This window comes from Pongo abelii, chromosome 2 (assembly GCF_028885655.2).
Source record: "Pongo abelii isolate AG06213 chromosome 2, NHGRI_mPonAbe1-v2.0_pri, whole genome shotgun sequence".
Lineage (NCBI taxonomy): Eukaryota > Metazoa > Chordata > Mammalia > Primates > Hominidae > Pongo > Pongo abelii.
In genome coordinates this window covers 36639133-36662041 of record NC_085928.1, presented here as the reverse complement: position 1 = coordinate 36662041, position 22909 = coordinate 36639133, and the positions used below count along the sequence as shown (strand labels likewise).

Genomic DNA, 22909 nt, shown 5'->3' with positions numbered 1-22909 from the left:
CTGTATTCATGAGATCTACTTTTTTACCTGTCACCTATGAGTGAGAACGTGATATTTGTCTCTGTGCATGGCTTATTTCACTTAACGGCCTCCAGTTCCATCCATGTTGCTGAAATTGACAAGATTTCATTGTTTGTCATGGCCAAATGGTGTTCAATTGTGTAAATACATCACATTTTCTTCATTCATCTGTTGATGGGCACTTAGGTTAATTTCATATTTTGGCTATTGTGAATAATGCTGAAATATACATGAGAGTGCAGATATGTCTTTGATATATTGATTTACTTTCATTTTGGTATATACCCAGTAGTGGAATGGCTGGACCACATGGTAATCCTGTTTTTAGGCTTTTTTTTTTTTTTTTTTTTTTTTTTTTTACAGTTTTTATGGTTTTATTTAAACACAAAACGTGCACATAAGCTGTCTATTCACTTTCTGCGTTGTACAGCCTCGCATTGGGATTGGTGACTGATGGCCCGCTGGGCTCCTCTTTCCAGGATGGCTTTGCGGTTCTTGGAGGAAACATTGTGAGTGATATCAGCACAGTAAGATTTGTTGCACATCAGCAGCACTTCCAGCTCCCTGACGTTGTAGATGAGGAACTTCCAGAAGCCACTGGGCAGCATGTGCTCTGTTTTTTTGTTGCTCTCATAACCAGTGTTGGGCATCAAGCTCTGGCCCTTGAACCTTCTATGAACCCTGTTGTTAGTACCTCCGGGTTTCCGCCAGTTATGATTAATTTTGACATATCAGTCTGACTGCTGCTGGATGAACTTCTTGGTCCTCTTTCTGACGATCTTGGGCTTCATGAGGGGTCTGAGGGCAGCCACAGTGCCAAGGAGATGGCTGCCACCTCTGTAGGCAACACGGAGGAAGAGAGTGCTATTTTTTAGTTTTTTGTTGTTGTTGTTTGTTTTAGACGGAGTCTCGCTCTGTCACCCAAGCTGGAGTCCAGTGGCGCAATCTCGGCTCACTACAAGCTCCGCCTCCCGGGTTCACGCCATTCTCCTGCCTCAGCCTCCGGAGTAGCTGAGACTACAGGCGCCCGCCACCACGCCCGGCTAATTTTTTGTATTTTTAGTAGAGACGGGGTTTCACTGTGTTAGCCAGGATGGTCTCGATCTCCTGACCTCGTGATCCGCGCGCCTCGGCCTCCCAAAGTGCTGGGATTACAGGCGTGAGCCACCGCGCCCAGCTATTTTTAGTTTTTAATTTTGGGGTTTTTTTTTGTTTTTGTTTTGGTTTTGGTTTTAGGCAGAGTCTCTGTCGCCCATGCTGGAATGCAGTGGTGCGGTCTCGGCTCACTGCAGCCTCCGCCTTCCGAGTTCAAGCGATTCTCCTGCCTCAGCTAGGATTACAGGCGCATACCACCACACTTGGCTAATTTTTTGTATTTTTAGTAGAGACGGGGGTTTCACTATGCTAGCCAGGCTGGTCTTGAATTCCCGACCTCAAGTGATCCAACTGCCTCTGCCTCCCAAAGTGCTGGGATCACAGGCGTGAGCCACCCGCCCCCGGGGAATTTTTTGGTTTTTTGAAGAACCTCTGTACTGTTCTCCATAGTGACTGTACTAATTTGCATTCCCACTAACAGTGTATAAGGGTTCCCCTTTCTTCACTTGCTCTCGAGCATCTGTTATTGCCTGTCTTTTTGATGCAAGGCATTTTTACTGGGGTGAGATACTATCTGATTGTGATTTTGATTTGCATTTCTCTGATTGTTAGTGATGTTGGGGATTTTTTCATATATCTTTGGCCATTTGTATGCTTTCTTTTGAGAAATGTCTGTTCAGATCTTTTGCCTATTTTTAAATCAAATTATTTGGTTTTTGTTTTTCTTGGTTTTTGTTGTTTGTTTTTTGCTTTTGAGTTGTTTGAGCTCTTTATATATTCTTGTTATTCATCCTTTGTCAGGTAGATAGTTTGCAAATATTTTCTCCCATTTTCTGGGTTGTCTCATCACAATATCAACTGTTACCTTTGCTGTGTGAAGCTTTTTAGCTTGATATGATCCCATTTGTCTATTTTTGCTTTTGTTGCCTGTGCTTTTGAGGTCTTACTCAAAAACTCTGCCCAGACCAATGTCCTGGAACCTTTCCCAATGTTTTCTTCTGCTAGTTTCATGTCTTAGATTTCCATCGTTAACCCATTTTTATTTAATATTTGTGTATTGTGTAGTGTAAGAGATGAGTCTAGTTTTTTTTTTTTTTTGAAACTGAGTCTTACTCTGTCACCCAGGCTGGAGTGCAGTGGCACGATCTCGGCTCACTGCAACCTCCACCTCCCAGGTTCAAGCAATTCTCATGCCTCAGCCTCCCAAGTAGCTGGGATTACAGGCACCTGTCACCATGCCCAGCTAATTTTTGTATTTTTAGTAGAGACGGGGTTTCACCATGTTGGCCAGGCTGGTCTTCAACTCCTGACCTCAGGTGATCCACCCACCTTGGCCTCCCAAAGTACTGGGATTACAGGCGTGAGCCACTGTGCGTGGCCCTCAAATGCATTTTTGACATCTACTGAAATATATAGTTTTGTTCTTGATTGTGTTAATGTAATGTATCATGTTTATTGATTTTCATATGTCAAATCATCCTTGCCTCCCTGGGATGAATCACACTTGATCATAATGAATAGTTCTTTTTTAATGTGTGGCTGAATTTGGTTTGCTAATATTTTGTTGAGAATTTTTCCATCTACCTTCATTAGGGATATTAGCCTGTAGTGTTTTTGTTGCTGTTGTGTCCCTGTCTTGTTTTGATATCAGGGTAATGCTGCCCTCTTAGAATCAGTTTAGAAGTAGTCGCTCCTCAATTTTTTTGAAGAGTTTGAATAGGATTGGTATTAATTCTTCTTTTAATGTTTAGTAGAATTCAGCAGTAAGCCTGGGAAATAGACTGAGTCCCCATCTCTACAAAAAATACAAACATTAGCGAGGCATGGTGATGCTTACCTGTAGTCCTAGCTACTCAGGATGAGGTGGAGAGAGGATCACTTGAGCCCAGGAGGTGGATGCTACAGTGAGCCAAAGTTGCACCACTGCCCTTCAGCCTGGATAACAGAGCAAGATACTGTCTCAAAAAAAAAAAAAAAAAAAAAAGAGTTCAGCAGTGACGCCATCAGGTCCTGGACTTTTCTTTGATGTAAAACATTTTATTGTGAGTTTCAATCTCATTACTTGTTATTGGTTTGTTGAGGTTTTCTATTTCTTCATGGTTGAATCTTGGTAAATTGTGTATGTCCAGGAATTTATTTGTTTTGTCTAGCTTTTGAATTTGCTGTCATGTAGTTATTCATCATAGTCTCTAATGATTCTTCGTATTTCTGAGGTGTCACTTGTTATGTCTCCTTTTTCATTTCTAATTTTATTTGGGTCTTCTCTCTTGTTTTCTTGGTTATTCTAGATAAAGGTTTGTCAATTTTATCTTTTCAAAAAACCAACTTTTCATTTTGCTTATATATATATACACACATACATATATACATATATGTGTGTGTGTATATATATATACACACATATACATATATACATATGTGTGTGTATATATATATATATATACACATATACATATATACATATATGTGTGTGTACATATATATATATATATTTTCTTTTTTTTTTTTGCGATGGAGTTTCGCTCTTGTTGCCCAGACTGAAGTACAATGGCACGATCTCAGCTCACTGCAACCTCTGCCTCCTGGGTTGAAGCGATTCTCCTGCCTTACCCTCCCTAGTAGCTGGGATTACAGGTGCCTGCCACCACACCTAGCTAATTTTTTGTATTTTTAGTAGAGATGGGGTTTCATTATGTTGGCCAGGCTGGTCTCGAACTCCTGACCTCAGGCAATCCACCCGCCTCAGCCTCCCAAAGTGCTAGGATTACTTTGGGAGGCTGAGCCACCACTCCCAGCTTCTTTTTAATTTTTTTTTTAGTCTCAATTTCATTTATTTCTGCCCTGATCTTTATTATTTATTTCCACCTGCTAATTTGGGGCTTGGTTTGTTCTTGTTTTTCTACTTCCTTGAGGTACATTGTTAGGTTGTTTAGTCAGTCTTTCTACTATTTTTTTTTTTTTTTTTTTAAACAGAGTTTCACTCTTGTCAACCAAGCTGGAGTGCAATGGCATGATTGCGGCTCAGGGCAACCTCCATCTCCCGGGTTCAAGTGATTCTCCTGCCTCAGCCTCCCAAGTAGCTGAGATTGCAGGTGCACACCACCATGCCTGGCTAATTTTTGTATTTTTAGTAGAGATGGGGTTTCACCATGTTGGCCAGGTTGGTCTCGAACTCGTGACTTCAGGTGATCTGCCCCCCCTTGGCCTCCCACAGTAAGGAATTACAGGCGTGAGCCACCATGCCTGGTCAGAAATGGAGTTTCACCATGTTTCCCAGGCTGGTCTTGAACTCAAGTGATCCTTCCACCTCAGCTTGCCAAAGTGCTGGGATTACAGGCATGAGCCACCTCACCTGGTTAGTGCAAGGAAGTCTTAACAGCACTTGGGGCAACTCTTTACTTTTTTGATATAAGTGTTTATTGCTATGAACTTCTCTCTTAGAACTGCTTTTGCAGGCTGGGCGCGGTGACTCACACCTGTAATCCCAGCATTTTGGGAGGCCGAGGCGGGTGGATTGCCTGAGATCAGGAGTTTGAGACCAGCCTGGCCAACACGGCGAAACCCAAAAATACCAAATTTTTCTCTACCAAAAATACAAAAATTAGCCAGGCGTGGTGGCAGGCACTTGTAATCCCAGCTACTCAGGAGGCTGAGGCAGGAGAACCACTTGAACCTGGGAGACAGAGGTTGCAGTGAGCTGAGATCACGCCATTGCACTCCAACCTGGGTGACAAGAGTGAAACTCCATCTCAAAAAAAAGAGAACTGCTTTTGCCATATTACATTGCCTTTGGTGTGTTGTATTTTCATTTTCATTTGTTTTGATAACATTTTTAATTCCCTCTCAATTCCTTCAGTGACCCATGGGTCATTCGGGAGCATGTTGTTTAATTTCCATGTGTTTGTGTATATTCTGGGGCTCTTCTTGTTATTGATTTATAGTTTTATTCCATTATTATCAGAAAAGATAGTTGGTATGTTTTTTATTTAATTTGTTCAGACTTTTTTTTTTTGAGACGAAGTTTTGCTCTTGTTGCCCAGGCTGGAGTGCAATGGCATGATCTCGGCTCACTGCAACCTCCACCTCCTGGGTTCAAGCGATTCTCCTGCCTCAGCCTCCCAAGTAGCTGGGATTACAGGCACACACCACGATGCCCAGCTAATTTTTGAATTTTTAGTAGAGATGGGGTTTTGCCATGTTGGCCAGCCTGGTCTCAAACTCCTAACCTCAGATGATCTGCCCGCCTTGGCTTCCCAAAGTGTTGGGATTACAGGCGTGAGTCACCACACCTGGCCATTTGTTCAGACTTGTTTGGTTGCCTAAGATATGGTCTATTCTGGAGAATGTTTCATATGCTGATGAAAATAATGTATTCTGTTGCAGTTGTGTGAAATGTTCTGTAAATATCAGGCCTATTAGATCTAGTGTGTAGTTAACCTCTGCTGTTTCTTTGTTGATTCTCTCTGTGAATAAACTCTCCATCACCAAGAGTGGGGTGTTAAAGTCTGATACTATTATTGTATTGCAGTCTAACTCTTTATTTAGATCTATTAATGTTTGTTTTATGTACTTGGGAGCTCCTATTTTGGATACATAGATACTTATAATTGTTATATCCTCTTGTTGAGTTGACCCCCTTTATCATTATATAGTGATATTCTTTGTCTATCTTTATGGTCTTCAATTTGGAGTCTATTTTATCTGATATAAGTATAACTACTTGCTCTTTTTGGTTTCCAGTTGCATGGAGTATCTTTTTCCACCCCTTCACTCTCAGGCTAGGTGTGTCTTTACAGGTGAAGTGGATTTCTTGAAGGCAGCATACTGTTTGGTGTTGTTTATCCATTCATCCACTGTATTAGTCCATTCTTGTACTGCTATAAAGATATACCTGATACTGGGGAATTTACAAAGAAAAGAAGTTTAATTGGCTCACGGTTCCACAGGCTGTAGAGGAAGCATGGCTGGGGAGGCCTCAGGAAACTTACAATTATGGCAGAGGACAAAGGGGAAGCAGGCACGTCTTACATGGGCAGAGTAGGAGGAAGAGAGAGAAGAGAATGTTGCTACAACAACCAGATTTCATGAGAACTCACTCACTATCATGAGAAAAGCAGTGGGGAAATCTGCTCCATGATCTGAGCACCTCCCACCTGGCCCCTCCTCCAACATTGAGGATTACAGTTTGACATGAGATTTGGGCAGGGACCCAAGTCCAAATCATATCAACCACTCTATGCCTTTTATTTTTTTGAGACAGTCTCACTCTGTCACCCAGGCTGGAGTGCATTGGCACAAACTTGGCTCACTGCAACATCCTCCTCCCGGGTTCAAGCAATTCTCATGCCCCTGAGTAGCGGGGATTACAGGCATTTGCCACCACACCTGGCTAATTTTTGTATTTTTAGTAGAGACAGGGTTTCATCATGTTCGCCAGGCTGGTCTCAAACTCTGACCTCAAGTGATCCACCAGCCTCAGCCTCCTAAAGTGCTGGGGTTACAGGCATGAGCCACCACACCCAGCCTCTATGCCTTTTAATTAAAGAACATAGAACATTTACACTTATTACTGATAGGTAAGAACTTACTAGCCATTTTGTTTTTGCTTTTCTGGTTGTTTTGAAACTCGTCTTTTCTGTTCTTATTGCCTTCCTTTGTGGTTGAGTTATTATCTCTGACAGTATGTTTTAATTTACTGCATTTTTTATTTTTGAGACAATGTCTCGTTTTGTTGCCCAGGCTGGAGTGCAGTGGCATGATCTTGGCTCACTGCAACCTCTGCCTCCCGGGTTCAAGTCATTCTCCTGCCTCGGCCTCCCAAGTAACTGGGGTCACAGGTGCGTGCCACCACACCCAGCTAATTTTGTCTTTGTTTTTTTTATTTGAGACAGAGTCTTGCTCTGTCACCAGGTAGAGTGCAGTGGCATGATCTCGGCTCACTGCAACCTCCGCCTCCTGAGTTCAAGTGATTCTCCTGCTTCAGCCTCACAAGTAGCTGGGACTACAGGCAAATGCCACCACGCCCAGCTAATTTTTGTATTTTTAGTAGAGACAGGATTTCACTGTGTTGACCAGGATGATGTCGATCTCTTAACCTCATGATCCGCCCGCCTTGGCCTCCCAAAGTGCTGGGATTACAGGCATAAGCCACCACGCCCAGCCCAATTTTTATATTTTTAGTAGAGATGAGGTTTCATCATGTTGGCCAGGCTGGTCTTGAACTCCTGACCTCAGGTGATCCACCCACCTCAGCCTCCCAAAGTGCTTGGATTACAAGCCTGAGCCACCATGTCTGACCTACTACATTTATTTAGCGAATTTATTATTATTTTTGCACTATGGTTACCATGAGGCTTTTAAAAATGTCTTACGGTGGGGCACAGTGGCTCACGCCTGTAATCCCAGCACTTTGGGAGGCTGAGACAGGTGGATCATCTGAGGTCAGGAGTTCAAGACCAACCTGGCCAACATGGCAAAACCCCATCTCTACTAAAAATACAAAAACTAGCCGGGCATGGTGGCGGGTGCAGTAATCCCAACTACTTGGGAGGCTGAGGCAGGAGAATTGCTTGAACCCGGGAGGTGGAGGTTGCAGTGAGTTGAGATCGCGCCTCTGTGCTCCAGCCTGGGTGACTGAGACTCCGTCTCCAAAAACAAAGAGTGGATTATTGGAGTTTACAGCTATTTTTGTTGAATTCTCTATTTTTCTCTTCATTTCTGTGAGGTTTTGCTTCGTGTATTTTGGCACTTTTTTTTTTTCAATAATACCTACTTTTTTTATTATTATACTTAAAGTTCTCAGGTACATATGCACAATGTGCAGGTTTGTTAAATAGGTATACATGTGCCATGTTGGTTTGCTGCACCCATCAACTCATCATTTACATTAGGTATGTCTCCTAATGCTATCCCTCCCCCAGCCCCCAACCCCCGACAGGCCCTGGTGTGTGATGTTCCCCGTCCTGAGTCCATGTGTTCTCATTGTTCAGTTCCCACCTATGAGTGACAACATGTGGTGTTTGGTTTTCTGTCCTTGTGATAGTTTGCTAAGAATGATGGTTTCCAGCTTCATCCATGCCCTTGCTAAGGACATGAACTCATCCTTTTGTATGGCTGCATAGTATTCCATGGTGTATATGTGCCACATTTTCTTTATCCAGTCTATCATTGATGGACATTTGGGTTGGTTCCAAGTCTTTGCTATTGTGAATTGTGCTGCAATAAACATATGTGGCCTTTATAGTAGCGTGATTTATAATCCTTTGGGTATATACCCAGTAATGGGATCGCTGGGTCAAATGATATTTCTAGTTCTAGATCCCTGAGGAATCGCCACACTGTCTGCCACAATGGTTGAACTAATTTACGCTCCCACCAGCTGTGTAAAAGTGTCTGTATTTCTCCACATCCTCTCCAGCATCTGTTGTTTCCTGACTTTTTAATGATCGCCATTCTAACTGGTGTGAGATGGTATCTCATTGTGGTTTTGATTTGCATTTCTCTGATGACCAGTGATGATGAGCATTTTTTTCATAAGTTTGTTGGCTGCATAAATGTCTTCTTTTGAGAAGTGTCTGTTCATATCCTTCACCCACTTTCTGATGGGGTTCTTTGTTTTTTTCTTTGTTTTTTCCACCCAGTTTGAGCTTCCCAGCCCCTTTGTTTACCTACTCAAGCCTCAGCAATGGCAGACGCCCCCCCCCAGCCAGGCTGCAGCCTTGCAGGTCAATCTCAGACTGCTGAGTTAGCAGTGAGCAAGGCTCTGTGGACGTGGGATCCACCGAGCAAGGCATGGGAGGGAATCTCCTGGTCTGCTGGTTGCTAAGACCATGGGAAAAGTGCAGTATTTGGGTGAGAGTGTACCGTTTTTCTAGGTACAGTCTGTTATGGCTTCCCTTGGCTAGGAAAGGGAAATCCCCCAACCCCTTGCACTTCCCAAGTGAGGCAATGCCCCACCCTGCTTCAGCTCACCCTCCATGGGCTGCACCCACAGTCCAGCCAGTCCCAATGAGATGAACCAGGTATGTCAGTTGGAAATGCAGAAATCACCCATCTTCTGTGTCAATCTCACTGAGAGCTGCAGACCAGAGCTGTTCCTATTCAACCATCTTGGTCTTTTGTTGGCACTCTATTCTTAGTGCATATATGTTTTTAATTGTTATGTCTTCCTGAGGAATTTAACATTTTATCATTATAAAATGTTTTTATCTCTAGTAACATGTTTTGTTTTAAAGACTATACTGTTTGACAGTTAGTATAGCCACTCCAGATTTCTTGTGGTTACTTTTTGCAGGATATAGTTTTTTCCATCCTCTAATCTGTTTTTATCTTTGAATCTAAATTGTGTCTCCTGTAGACAGCATATACTTGGGTCACTTGTTTTGTTTTTATCCAGACTGACAATCTCTGCCTTTTGATTGGATTGTTTAATCTGTTCACTTTATTTATTGATTTATTTGAGATGGAATTTCACTCTTGTTGCCCAGGCTGGAATGTAATGGTGTAATCTCGGCTCACTGCAACCTCCATCTCCTGGGTTCAAGTGATTCTCCTGCCTCAGCCTCCTGAGTAGCTGGGATTACAGACACCTGCCACCATGCCCAGATAATTTTTTGTATTTTTAGTAGAGACGGGGTTTCACCATGTTGGCCAGGCTGGTCTTGATCACCTCAGGTGATCCACCTGCCTTGGCCTCCCAAAGTGCTGGGATTACAGGCATGAGCCGCCATGACCAGCCAATCTATTCACATTTAATGTTTTATTTTTTTAGTCATATTTTTGTCTATTTTATTTTTTGTTATCTGTATGTCTCATGTCTTTTTTTGTTTCTCTGTTACTGCTTTTTATTGAGTGGATATTTTCTAATGTAGCACTTAAATTTAATCATTTTCGACTTCTTTTTTGAGTATTTTTTTTCTTTTTGTGATTGCACTAGGGTCTACCATAAATTTTTTTTAACCACAACATAACATGAACATGCAACCTTCTGATCAAAATCAGCATCAGATTTATACTTGCTTAATTTTTTATATATAGAAAGGTTATTTTTCTTATAGCTCTATTCCCTTTTCCTCGCTTTTGTACTATTATTATTATTATTATTATTATTTGAGACAGAGTTTTGCTCTGTCACCCAGACTGGAGTGCAGTGGTATGATCTTCATTTTCTACAACCTCTGTCTGCTGGGTTCAAGCAATTCTCCTGCCTTAGCCTCTTGAGTAGCTGAGATTACAGGCACCCACCACCACATCCAGCTAATTTTTGTATTTTTAGTATAGATGGGGTTTCACCATATTGGCCAGGCTGGTCTCAAACTCCTGACCTCAGGTGATCCACCCACCTCAGCCTCTGAAAGTGCTAGGATTATAGGCATGAATCACTGTGCCTGGCCTGTAGTATTATTATTAAACGTATTATATCTATTAATGATACAACCCCAACAATATATTATTATAATTATTACTTTACCATTACCATTTCCTTAGCCCAATATAGGTTTGCTGTCACTCACCTCTTTGTACAGTTATTATATTACACATATTACATTATATGTATTATTGGCTCACCTGTACATTATATACATATTATTTTATACAATGCATGTTAAATTAGTTAAGAAAGGAGAATGATTATACATTTAATCTGTCTGTTATAATTTCATTACTACTTTTACCTGTGCTTTTTTTTAAATGTGGATTTGAATAATCATCTGTGTTGATTGCTTTCAGCCTGAAGAATTTCCTTTAGTATTTCATTAACACAGATCTGCTAACAACTTTTCACAGCATTTGTCTATCTGGTAGTCTTTATGTTATCTTATTTTTGAAAAATACCTTGCTGGATATAGGACTTCTGGTAGACACTGTTTTGTTTTTTCCTTTGAGCATTTTGAATATGTAATCCTACTACTTTCTGCCCTTCATTGTTTATGCTGAGAAGCCATCTGTTAATCTTATTGGGATTTCCCTGTAAGTGATGACTTGTCTTTCTCTTGCTTCTTTTAGAATTTGATTCTCATCTTTTTTTTTCTTTTTTTTTTTTTTTTTTGAGATGGAGTCTTGCTCTGTTGCCCGGGCTGGAGTGCAGTGGCACGATCTTGGCTCACTGCAAACTCCACCTCCCGGGTTCATACCATTCTTCCGCCTCAGCCTCCCAAGTAGCTGGGACTACAGGCGCGTGCTGCCACACCCAGCTAATTTTTTGTATTTTTAATAGAGACGGGGTTTCACCATGTTAGCCAGGATGGTCTCAATCTCCTGACCTCATGATCCACCCACCTTGGCCTCCCAAAGTGCTGGGATTACAGGCGTGAGCCACAGTGCCTGGACTAGAATTTGATTCTTATCTTTGCATTTCAGCATTTTTACTATGATGTCTCCTGGCATTTCTTTGTGTTTATCCTTTTTGGAGTTTGTTGAGCTTTTTGGATATATAAGTTATTATTTTAAAATAGATTTTGGAAGTTTTCCATTATTATTTTTACAAATATATTTTTCTGCCTTTTTCCTTTTTCTCTCCCCTCCCTCTGGTATTCCTGTTATGCACATACAGTCATGTGCTGCATAATGACATGTTGGCCAACAATGGACCACATAAATGATGGTGGTCTCATAAGATTATAATGGAGTTGAAAAATGTCTAGCACCCAGTGATATCACAGTCATTGTAATGTCATAGCACAATTAATTATTCACGTTTATGCTGATGCTAGTGTATGCTGCACTGCCACACCTATAAAAGTATAGCAATAGAGGCTAGCTGCGGTGGCTCACGCCTGTAATCCCAGCACTTTGGGAGGCCAAGGCAGGTGGCTCATGAAGTCAGACTGACCAAGATGGTGAAACCGCGTCTCTACTAAAAATACAAAAAAAAAAGTAGCTGGGCGCTGTGGCAGGCACCTGTAATCCCAGCTACTTGAGAGGCTAAGGCAGGAGAATCACTTGAACCTGGGAGGCAGAGGTTGCAGTGAGCTGAGATCGTGCCACTGCACTCTAGCCTGGGCAACAGAGCAAGACTCTGTCTCAAAAATAATAATAATAATACAAAAAAAATTAGCTGGGCATGGTGGTGGGCGCCTGTAATCCCAGCTACTCGGGAGGCAGAGGCAGGAGAATCACTTGAACCCGGGAAGTGGGGGTTGCAGTGAGCTGAGATCAGACCACTGCACCCCAGCCTGCGACAGAGAGAGACTCTGTCTCAAAAAAAAAAAACACAAATGGCTGGGTGCAGTGGTTTACACCTGTAATCCCAACACTTTGGGTGGCCGAGGCGGATGGATCACAAGGTCAGGAGATCGAGACCATCCTGGCTAACACAGTGATACCCTGTCTCTACTAAAAATACAAAAAATTAGCCGGGTGTGGTGGCGGGCGCCTGTAGTCTCAGCTACTCGGGAGGCTGAGGCAGGAGAATGGCCAGAACCCAGGAGGCGGAGCTTGCAGTGAGCCGAGATCGCGCCACTGCCCTCCAGCCTGGGTGACGGAGCGAGACTCTGTCTCAAAAAAAAAGAAAAAAAAAATTACAGCAATACAATTATGTATAATTCATAATACTTGATAATAAATGACTATATTACTAGCTTATTTATTTACTATACTATTCTTTTTATTGTTGTTTTAGAGTGTACTCCCACTTATTAAAAAAATTAATTGTAATACCAGCCTCAGGTAGGTCCTTCAGGAAGTACTTCAGAAGGCATTTTTTTTTTTATTATACGAGATGACAGCTCCATGCCTGTCATTGTCCCTGAAAACCTTCCAATGAGAAAATATGTGGAGATGGAGGAGAGTGATGTTGATGATCTTGATCCCTCATTGGCCTAGGCTAATCTGTGTGTTTGTGTCTTCGTTTTTTTTTTGTTTTTTTTTTTTTGAGACAGAGTCTCAAACCGTTGCCCAGGCTGGAGTGCAGTGGCGCGATCTCAGCTCACTGCAAAGTCTGCCTCCTGGGTTCAAGTGATTCTCCTGCCTCAGCCTCCTGAATACCTGGGATTACAGGTGCCCGTCACCACACTTGGCTAATTTTTTGTGTTTTTTTAGTAGAGACAGGGTTTCACTATGTTGGCCAGGCTGGTCTCGAACTCCTCACCTTGTGATCCACCCACCTCAGCCTCCCAAAGTGCTGGGATTATGGGCATGAGCCACCGTGCCTTGCCATGTCTTAGTTTTTGTTTGTTTGTTTAAGATGGAGTCTCGCTCAGCTGCCCAGGCTGAGATACAGTGGCACTATCTCAGCTCACTGCAACCTCTACCCCCCAGGTTCAAGCGGTTCTCCTGCTTCAGCCTCCTAAGTATCTGGGACTACAGGTGCACGCCACCACACCCAGCTAATTTTTGTATTTTTAATAGAGACGGGGTTTCACTATGTTGGCCAGGATGGTCTCGATCTCTTGACCTCGTGATCCACCCACCTCGGCCTCCCAAAGTGCTGGGATTACAGGCTTGAGCCACTGCGCCTGGCCCGTGTCTTAATTTTTAAGTAAAAAAAGTTTAAAAAGTAAAACAAAGAAAAATATAAAATTTTAAAAATAGGGAAAAGCTTATAGAATAAGGATATAAAGAAGGAAAATATTTTTATACAGTTGTATAAGGTGTTTGTTTGTTTATTTATTTATTTATGTATTTATTTTAGACAGAGTCTCGCTCTGTCACCCAGGCTGGAGTGCAGTGGCACTATCTTGGCTCACTGCAACCTCCGCCTCCCGGGTTCAAGCGATTCTCCTGCTTCAGCTTCCCAAGTAGCTGGGACTACAGGCGTGTGCCACCATGCCTGGCTGATTTTTTTTATTATTTTTGGTAGAGACGGGGTTTCACCGTGTTAGCCAGGATGGTCTCCATCTCCTGACCTCGTGATCTGCCTGCCTCGGACTCCCAAAATGCTGGGATTACAGGTGTGAGCCACTGCGCCCGGCTATGTGTTTAAGCTAAGTGTTATTACAAAGAATTTAAAAGTTTAAAAAATTAGTTTATAAAGTGAAACTGTAGTAAGCTAAGTTTATTATTGAAGAAAAGCAATTTTTAATAAATTAGTGAAGGCCTGGTGTGGTGACTCACACCTGTAAAATTAGCACTTTGGGAAGCTGAGGCAGGAGGATTGTTTGAGGCCAGTAGTTCAAGATCAGCCTGGGTGATATAGTGAGACACCATCACTATTTATTAAAAAATAAATAAATAAATAAATAAATTTAGTGTAGCCTAAATTTTATATATTTATATAAGACTTGCTTCTTTGCATGTCTTTAATTTTTATTGGAAACTGGACATTTTAGATAATATAATATTTATTGTAGCAACTCTGAGTACTGGTCCCCTATCTTTCTCCCTCCAAGGTCTGGTTATCTTTATTTGCTTGTTCACGTGTCTAGTGACTGGCTGTGTTATTTTAGTGAAGTCTGTTTCCCCTTCCACAGTCTAAGGTGCAGCACTGAGTATGCTCACCGTCAACTTGAGATGATAGTGATTTCCGGAAACCTTCTTCCCTTTTTGCTGATCACCCCCAGCTGTTAAACTCTTCTCATTGATGGCTAATTGCTCAGTTGTTTTGAATAATACTAAGGGCATAAACAAATTGCTGTACAAACTACTTCATGGAGAGTTTCTGAGGTCAGTGTTTGACATTTATTCTGACTCTGGGAGAGCTTCTCCCAGGTTTTTGTTTTGTTTTGTTTTGTTTTTGTTTTTTTGAGAGCGAGTTTCACTCTGGTCGCCCAGGCTCGAGTGCAATGGCACGGTCTCATCTCACCGCAACCTCTGCCTCCTGGGTTCAAGTGATTCTACTGCCTCAGCCTCCCGAGTATCTAGGATTACAGGCGCGGGCCACCATAACCAGCTAATTTTTGTATTTTTAGTAGAGATGGGGTTTCACCATGTTGGCCAGGCTGGCCTTGAACTCCTGACCTCAGGTGATCCACCTGCCTCGGCCACCTGCAGAGATTACAGGTATGAGCCACTGTGCCTGGCCGCTTCTCCCAGTATTATTCCCTAGTTCTCTCCTACAAACAATCAGTTCTACAGTTTATCCTGTAACTTGAATTTCCTCCCAAGTGCCTTTCACCTGAATCTCCATCATGCTTGGGTGTGTCCTTAGATTTATATACATTTTTTCTTTTTTTTTTTCTTGTTTGCATTTTTTTAGTCTTTACATCTAAATATGTCCAAACTGTTAAAAAAAAAAATTAAAGTTAGTCCTTTGGGAGGAGATTAGAATCTCTCTGTTTTACAGTCTGCTCCTCTCTTCAGGCAAAATATCTGAGCCAGGATTCTGAAGGTGGAGGTGGGGACAATAGCGAGTTTCTGAGTGACAGCCTAGCTTTGCAAGCTAAGCACGAGATGCAGCAGCCTGAGGTCCTCTTTGCTTTCCTCTCCTGGTGTGGAACCAGCACTTCACAAGTTTAAAGAGGTCTCAGTCCTCTCATCACATTTTGTCCAAGGTGGAACTTCCATTCTACAAGTGGGGATTGGGTGGGGGAAAAAAAAACCCTTAACCATACATACCCAGGACTTAGCCTCAGCAACAGGTAGCTGGGGGCAGGATAAGAAATACTGACATCCTTGCCTGGTGCGGTGGCTCACACCTGTAATACCAACACTTTTTTTTTTTTTTTTTGAGACAGTCTCACTCTGTCGCCCAGGCTGGAGTGCAATGGTGCAGTCTCAGCTCACTGCAACCTCCACCTCCTCGGTTCAAGCAATTTTCCTGCCTCAGCCTCCCAAGTAGCTGGGATTACAGGTGCCCACCACCACGCCCGGCTAATTTTTGTATTTTTAGTAGAGACGGGGTTTCATTATGTTGGCCAGTCTGGTCTCGAACTCCTGGCCTCAAGTTGTAGCAGGACGAGCCGCGGACAAAACCTCTCAGACACCAAGTTGTAGAAGGAAGGGCTTTGTTCAGCTGGGAGCATCGGCAAGCTACTGTCTTAAAATCCGAGCTCCCCGAGTGAGCAACTCCTGTCCTTTTTAAGGGCTCACAACTTTAAGGATTTCTCATGAAAGGGTCATGATTGATTTGAGCAAGCAGGGGGTATGTGACAGGAGCTGCATGCACCGATGGTCAGAGAGAAACAGAACAGAGCAGGGGAGTTTCACAATGTTCTTTTATGCAACGTCTGGAATCTATGGATAACATCGGTTTCTAAGTCATGAGTTGATTTTTAACTACTAGGTTTAGGCCAGGCAGGCCCAGGCCTGGTTTTGGGCCCGGCGCCGGGCTGCTTGTCTTTGATTTCACTTCCTTTTTTTTTTTTTTTTCTTAAAACAGGTACTGAGTATAAAACAATATAAAACAATGTGAAAGGGTCTCTCTCTTCCCTCAAAGTGATCCACGCAGTCCACCCGCCTCGGCCTCCCAAAGTGCTGGGATTACAGGCGTGAGCCACTACACCTGGCTCCAACACTTTGTTTTGTTTGTGGTGGTGGGTTTTTTTTTGTTTTTTTTGTTTTTTTTGTTTTGGAGAAAGGAGTCTCACTCTGTTGCCCAGACTGCAGTGCAGTGGTGCAATCTCTTCCTCACTGCAACCTCTGCCTCCTGGTTTCAAGAGATTCTTGTGCCTCAGCCTCCTGAGTAACTGGGATCATAGGCGTGCACCACCACGCCTGGCTAATTTTTGTATTTTTAGTAGAGATGGGGTTTTGCCGTTTTGGCCAGGCTGGTCTCGAACTCCCGACCTCAAGTGATCCACCTGCCTCAGCCTTCCAAAGTGCTGGGATCTCAGGCGTGAGCCACTGCGCACAGCCCCAGAGACTTATTGAATGTCATCGTAGATGTTATCAGTGTCTTTTGAGATTTTTTTTTCTACTTCAATGTAAGATACAACAGTAGATTCTAATGTATTCCTCAAATAGAGTTCTTTTTTGGTTTGTTGTTTGTTTTAAGAGATGGAGTCTTGCTCTGTCGCCCAGGCTGAAATGCAGTGGTGCAATCACGGCTCACTGCAACCTGAAACTCCCAGGCTCAAGTGATCCTGCCTCCTCAGCCTCCCAAGTCTCTGGGATTACAGGCACCATGCCACCACACCCGGCTAATTTTTGTATTTTTAGTGGAGAGGGGGTTTCGCCATGTTTGCCAGACTGGCCTCAGGCCATCCGCCCTCCTCAGCCTCCTAAAGTGCTGGGATTACAGGTGTGAGTGACCTTGCCCGGCCTGTAACTCTATGTAACACTATGTTGCCCAGGAGTTCAGGACCAGCCTGGGCAACATAGTGAGACCCTGTCATAATAAAATAGTAAATAAAATAAAATACATAAAATAAAATAAAATACTGACATCCCTATTCTCCTGGGAAGACAGCCCTCCACCTGGGAGCTGGTGGGAGAGGGAGCCCTGTGTTTTAGGATATAGCAAGCTGGAGTGGAGTCTTTACCTCACTGAGTTGAGATAGGAGAGGGAGGGAGTGATCTGGATAAAATACCACAGACCCTTGCCTTTCTTAATGAGTTTTCATAGGTTGTCTTGAATAGGTGTTTCTTCTTTTGCTGTTTGCCCTTAGGCTCATGATCACAGGCTTTAAATGGTTGGGGTTTGTTTTTGTTTGTTATAATTTTTGCCAGGTACCTTGAGGAACAAGTCAGTGGAGCTCCTCATCCTTCATACTAGAAGTCTATGTTATTCCAACATATTTAAAAAATAGTTTTAGGCTGGGCATGGTGGCTCACGTCTGTAATCCCAGCACTTTGGAAGGCCGAGGTGGGCAGATCACCTGAGGTTGGGAGTTCGAGACCAGCCTGACCAACATGGAGAAACCCCGTCTCTACTGAAAATACAAAATTAGCCAGGCGTGGTGGAGCATGCCTGTAATCCCAGCTACTCAGGAGGCTGAGGCAGGAGAATCGCTTGAACCCAGGAGGCGGAGGTTATGGTGAGCCAAGATTGCGCCACTGTACTCCAGCCTGGGCAACAAGAGTGAAACTCTGTCTCAAAAAAATAAATAAAAATAAAAAATAGTTTTATATTTAAAAATAGAACTACTATATGATCTAGCAATCCCACTTCTGGATATACATCCAAAGGAAATAAAACCAGTATCTCAAACAGAGATCTGCATTTTCATGTTTATTGCAGCATTTTCAAGATATGGACTATCTTGAATATAGCAAAGATATATATGCTACGTAGAGCATATAGCAAAGATACGTTTGACAGATGAATGGAGAAAGAAATGTGGTATATACAATGGAATATCATGCATGAACCTGAAGGATATTACACTAAGTGAAATAAGCCTGACATAGAAAGACAAATACTATATGTGTATATGTGGAGTCTACAAAAGTCAATCTCAGAAGCAGAGAGTAGGCCGGGCACGGTAGCTCACGCTTGTAATCCCAGCACTTTGGGAGGCCGAGGTGGGCAAATCATGAGGTCAGGAGTTCAAGACCAGCCTGGCCAACACAGTGAAACCCTGTCTCTACTAAAAACACAAAAATTAGCTGGGCATGGTGGTGGGTGCCTGTAATCCCAGCTACTCAGGAGGCTGAGGCAGGAGAATCCCTTGGACCCGGGAGGCGGAGGTTGCAGTGAGCCGAGATTGTGCCACTGCACTCCAGCCTGGGCGACAGAGCTAGACTCCATCTCAAAAAAAAGAAAAAAAGAAAAAAAGAAAAAGAAGTAGCAGAGACTAGAATGGCAGTTGGTGGTCAGGGGCTGAAGCATGGGGAAAATGGGGAGATGTTGGTCAAAGAGTACAAACTTTCAGTTGTAAGATGAATATGTTCAGGGAGCTAGTGTACAGCACAGTGACTATAGTTAATAATACTGTATTTTTTATGCTCGCTTTGGCAACACATATACTAAAATTGGAAGTATACAGAGATTGACATGCCGCAGAGTAAAGATGACATGCAAATTCATGAAACAGTCCATGCTTTCCTGAGAAAAAAAACACTGTATTTTTAATTAGAAATTTGCTAAAATAATAGATCTTAATTGTCACCACTAACCCTCTACCACCCTACTAAATAACTGTGTGAGGCGATAGATGTGTAATTTTTTTTTGGTTTTGAGACGGATTCTCACTCTGTCACCCAGGCTGGAGTGCAATGGTGCAACCCCAGCTCCCTGCAACCTCCGTCTCCCGAATTCAAGCGACTCTCCTGCCTCACCCTCCCAAGTAGCTGGGACCACAGGCATGTGCCACCACGCCTGGCTAATTTTTGTGTTTTTAGTAGAGACAGGGTTTCACTGTGTTGATCAGACTGGTCTCAAACTCCTGACCTCATGATCCGCTCACCTCGGCCTCCCAAAGCGTTGGGATTACAGGCGTGAGCCACTGCACCGGCCTTTTTTTTTTTTTTTTTTTTTGACAAGGTCTTGCTCTGTCACCCTGGCTGGAGTGCAGTGGCAAAATCATAGTTCACCATAACCACAAACTCCCAGGCTCAAACAATCCTTCCACCTCAGCCTCCCAAGTAGCTAGGACTACAGGTGCACCACCACACCCAGCTAAAGATGGAGGCTTGCTATGTTGCCCACACTGGTCTTGAACTCCTGGCCTCAAGTGATCCTCCCACCTCAGCCAAAGTGCTGGGATTTCAGGCATGAGCTGCCATGCTCAGCCGTGTTTCTTATAAATAAGTACATCTTTTACATAACCTCAATACAGTCAGGAAATTTACATTACTACTTGATTATATACAATTTTTATGTGTCAAGTTCAAGCTTCATCAATTGCTTTGCAGCAAAAGGATCTAGTTCAGGGTCATGCTTAGTTGTCACATGTTGTCAGGCACCTTTAGTCTGGTATAGTTCTTCAGTTTTTCTTTAGCGACCTTGACACTTTTGAATATTACAGGCCAGTTGCTTTGAAGAAGATCCTTCAACTTGGGATTGTTTAATGCTTCCTTATGATTAAATTTAAGTTATGTATCTTTCACAGAAATATCACAAGTAATGTGTTCTTCTAATCATATTCTGTGCCAAGTGGTATACAATTTTGATATATCCTATTACCGATGCTTATTATGATTAATTGATTAAGGTGATATCTGTCAGGCTTGTCCACCATGAGGTTCTTTTTTCCTATTTGTAATTAAGAAGTATTTTATAGGAAAATTATGTAAATAGCCCATTGTTTATCAAATTTTCAATGTATTTAGATAAGTGGATGTGCAGAAAAAAGTCAACATAGGTCTGAGATTTCTATCCTTACAAAGACTTCTGTGCAAAGTTGGCCCTTGGTTGACGTCTGGGAACATTACTAGTAAACAGTTCCCTACACTGATTTAAAACCTTTCCTAAACAATAAATGAGGCTCACTGTGCCTAAATTTATTGCATAAATAATGTGGTTTATGGCTGGGTGCAGTGGCTTATGCCTGTAATCCCAGCACTTTGGGAGGCCAAACGAGGCAGATCACTTTAGGTCAGGAGTTCAAGACCAGCCTGGCCAAAATGGTGAAACCCCATCTCTACTAAAAAAAAAAAAAAAAAAAAAAATACAAAAATTAGCCCGGCATGGTGGCATATTCCTATAGCCTTAGCTATTCAGGGTGCTGAGGCAGGAGAGTCACTTGAACCCAGGAGGTGGAGGTTGCAGTGAGCCAAGACAATGCCACTACGCTCCAGGCTGGGCAACAGCGTGAGACTCCATCTCAGAACAAACAAACAATGTGGTTTATGCTGAACGCCTGCTTTCCTTCTGGGAGTCTGGATTTTTGGAATGTGCTAGGCAGAGGATGCCTACATGACCTGCGCCAGTAAAAGCCTTGGGTGTTGGTTCTCTAATGGGCCTCCCTGGTAAGTAACACTTTGCATGTCTCATCACAATTCATTGCCGGAGGAATTAAGAATAATTCCACTGTGGGACAGTTCTTGGAAACTTGTGCTTGTTTCCTTCAGACTTTGTTCCATGCACCTTCTCCCTTCACTGATTTTGTTGTGTATCCTTTCTGTAAAAAATCACAGACATAGGCCGGGCACGGTGGCTCACGCCTGTAATCCCAGCGCTTTGGGAGGCTGAGGCAGGTGGATAACCTGAGGTCAGGATTTCGAGACCAGCCTGGCCAACATGGCGAAACCCCGTCTCTACCAAAAAAAATACAAAAATTATCCCGGTGTGGTGGCAGGCGCCTGTAATCCCAGCTACTCAGGAGGCTGAGGCAGGAGAATCGCTCGAACCTGGGAGGCAGGGGTTGCAGTGAGCTGAGATGGTGCCATTGCACTCCAGCCTGGGCAACAAGAAGGAAACTCCATCTCAAAATAAAATAAAATAAAATAAAAATAAAATAAAATAAAATAAAAATTGCAGACATGAGTATGATCTTTTTTTTGCCAAGTTACTTATCATATGAGAAGAGTATGACTATTTACTGAGTCCTGTGAGTATTTCTAGTGAATCCCCAAACAGAGACCCCTGTCTTAGTCTGTTTGGGTGGCTACTGTTACCTGGTGTCATGCCTACTTGAAATAGCTAAATTTCTACCCCACCCTAACTCAGCTTACCTTTAAGAAACAGGACGTCTGTGTTAAAAAGTTCACTTTGTTACCAGACCAGCTGAGACTGGTTAGAACCAAGATAGCTGAACAAACGACTTCAAAAAGACCTCAGGCTGGTCAGGAGTTCAAGACCAGGCTGGCCATCATGGTGAAACCCTGTCTCTACTAAAAATACAAAAAATTAGCCAGGTGTGGTGGCAGGCGCCTGTAATCCCAGCTACTCAGAGAATCTCTTGAACCTGGGAGGTGGAGGTTGCAGTAAGCAGAGATTGTGCCATTGCACCCCAGCCAGGGCAACAAGAGCAAAATTCCATCGCAAAAAAAATAAAACATCTCAGGCTTTATTAAATCTCATTTTCATGCTAAATGACACTGACCGTGACAATGACACTGGCATGAGAATGACTAGAAGCCATAAAAGGACAAAAAGGAAGGCAGGGCTTCAGTTCTGAGAAGTTCACTGCTCATTTCCAGAAAATCTATGAATATTCTTATGCTGGAGTGTGGTAGTTCAATCACAGCTCACTGCAGCCTTGAACTCCTGTGCTCAAGTGATCCTCCTGCCTCAACCTCCCATGTAGCTGGGATTACAGGCATGTGCCACCATGCCCAGCTAATTTTTAAATTTTTGTAGACACAGGGCCTCACTATGTTTCCCAGGCTGTTCTTGAACTTCTGGCCTCAACAGAACCTCCTACCTCCGCCTCCCAAAGTGCCAGGATTACATACATGAACCATTGCATGCCAAGGCGAGAAACCTTGTATTTTAACCCCCTCATCCCTCACCAGTCAAGAAGTTGATTTGTGAGCCAAACTCCCTCAATTGTATGGCCATTGAATAAAGCCTGCACTGCTTGACACTCACTTTTGGTTTTGCATATTGGCCTTGTAGCACTGAACAGGGAAAGACCCCATTTTATGGGGGGAACCGGCTTTGTGGGTAACTATAACAAAATATCATAAACCGAGTGGCTTATAAACAACACATTTATTTCTGACAAATTCCAGAGGTTAAGAAGTCTGGCCGGGCACGGTGGCTCACGCCTGTAATCCCAGCACTTTGGGAGGCGGAGGCGGGTGGATCATGAAGTCAAGAGATTGAGACCATCCTGGCCAACATGGTGAAACACTGTCTCTACTAAAAATACAAAAATTAGCTGGGCATGGTGGCTCACGACTGTAGTCCCAGCTACTTGGGAGGCTGAAACAGGAGAATCACGTGAACCCAGGAGGCGGAGGTTGCAGTGAGCCAAGATCACACCACTGCACTCCAGCCTGGTGACAGAGGGAGACTCTGTCTCTAAAACAAAAACAAACAAACAAAAAGAAGTCCAAAATTAAGATGCCAACAGGTTCATCATCCAGT

The 22909-nt window shown here is 43.0% G+C and overlaps 1 pseudogene; it reads right to left on the bottom strand.

Moving 5' to 3' along the window:
- Positions 1 to 427: 427 nt before the first annotated feature.
- Positions 428 to 22458, bottom strand: LOC100438814 (large ribosomal subunit protein eL32-like; annotated as a pseudogene).
- Between the last annotated feature and the right edge of the window lie 451 nt (positions 22459 to 22909).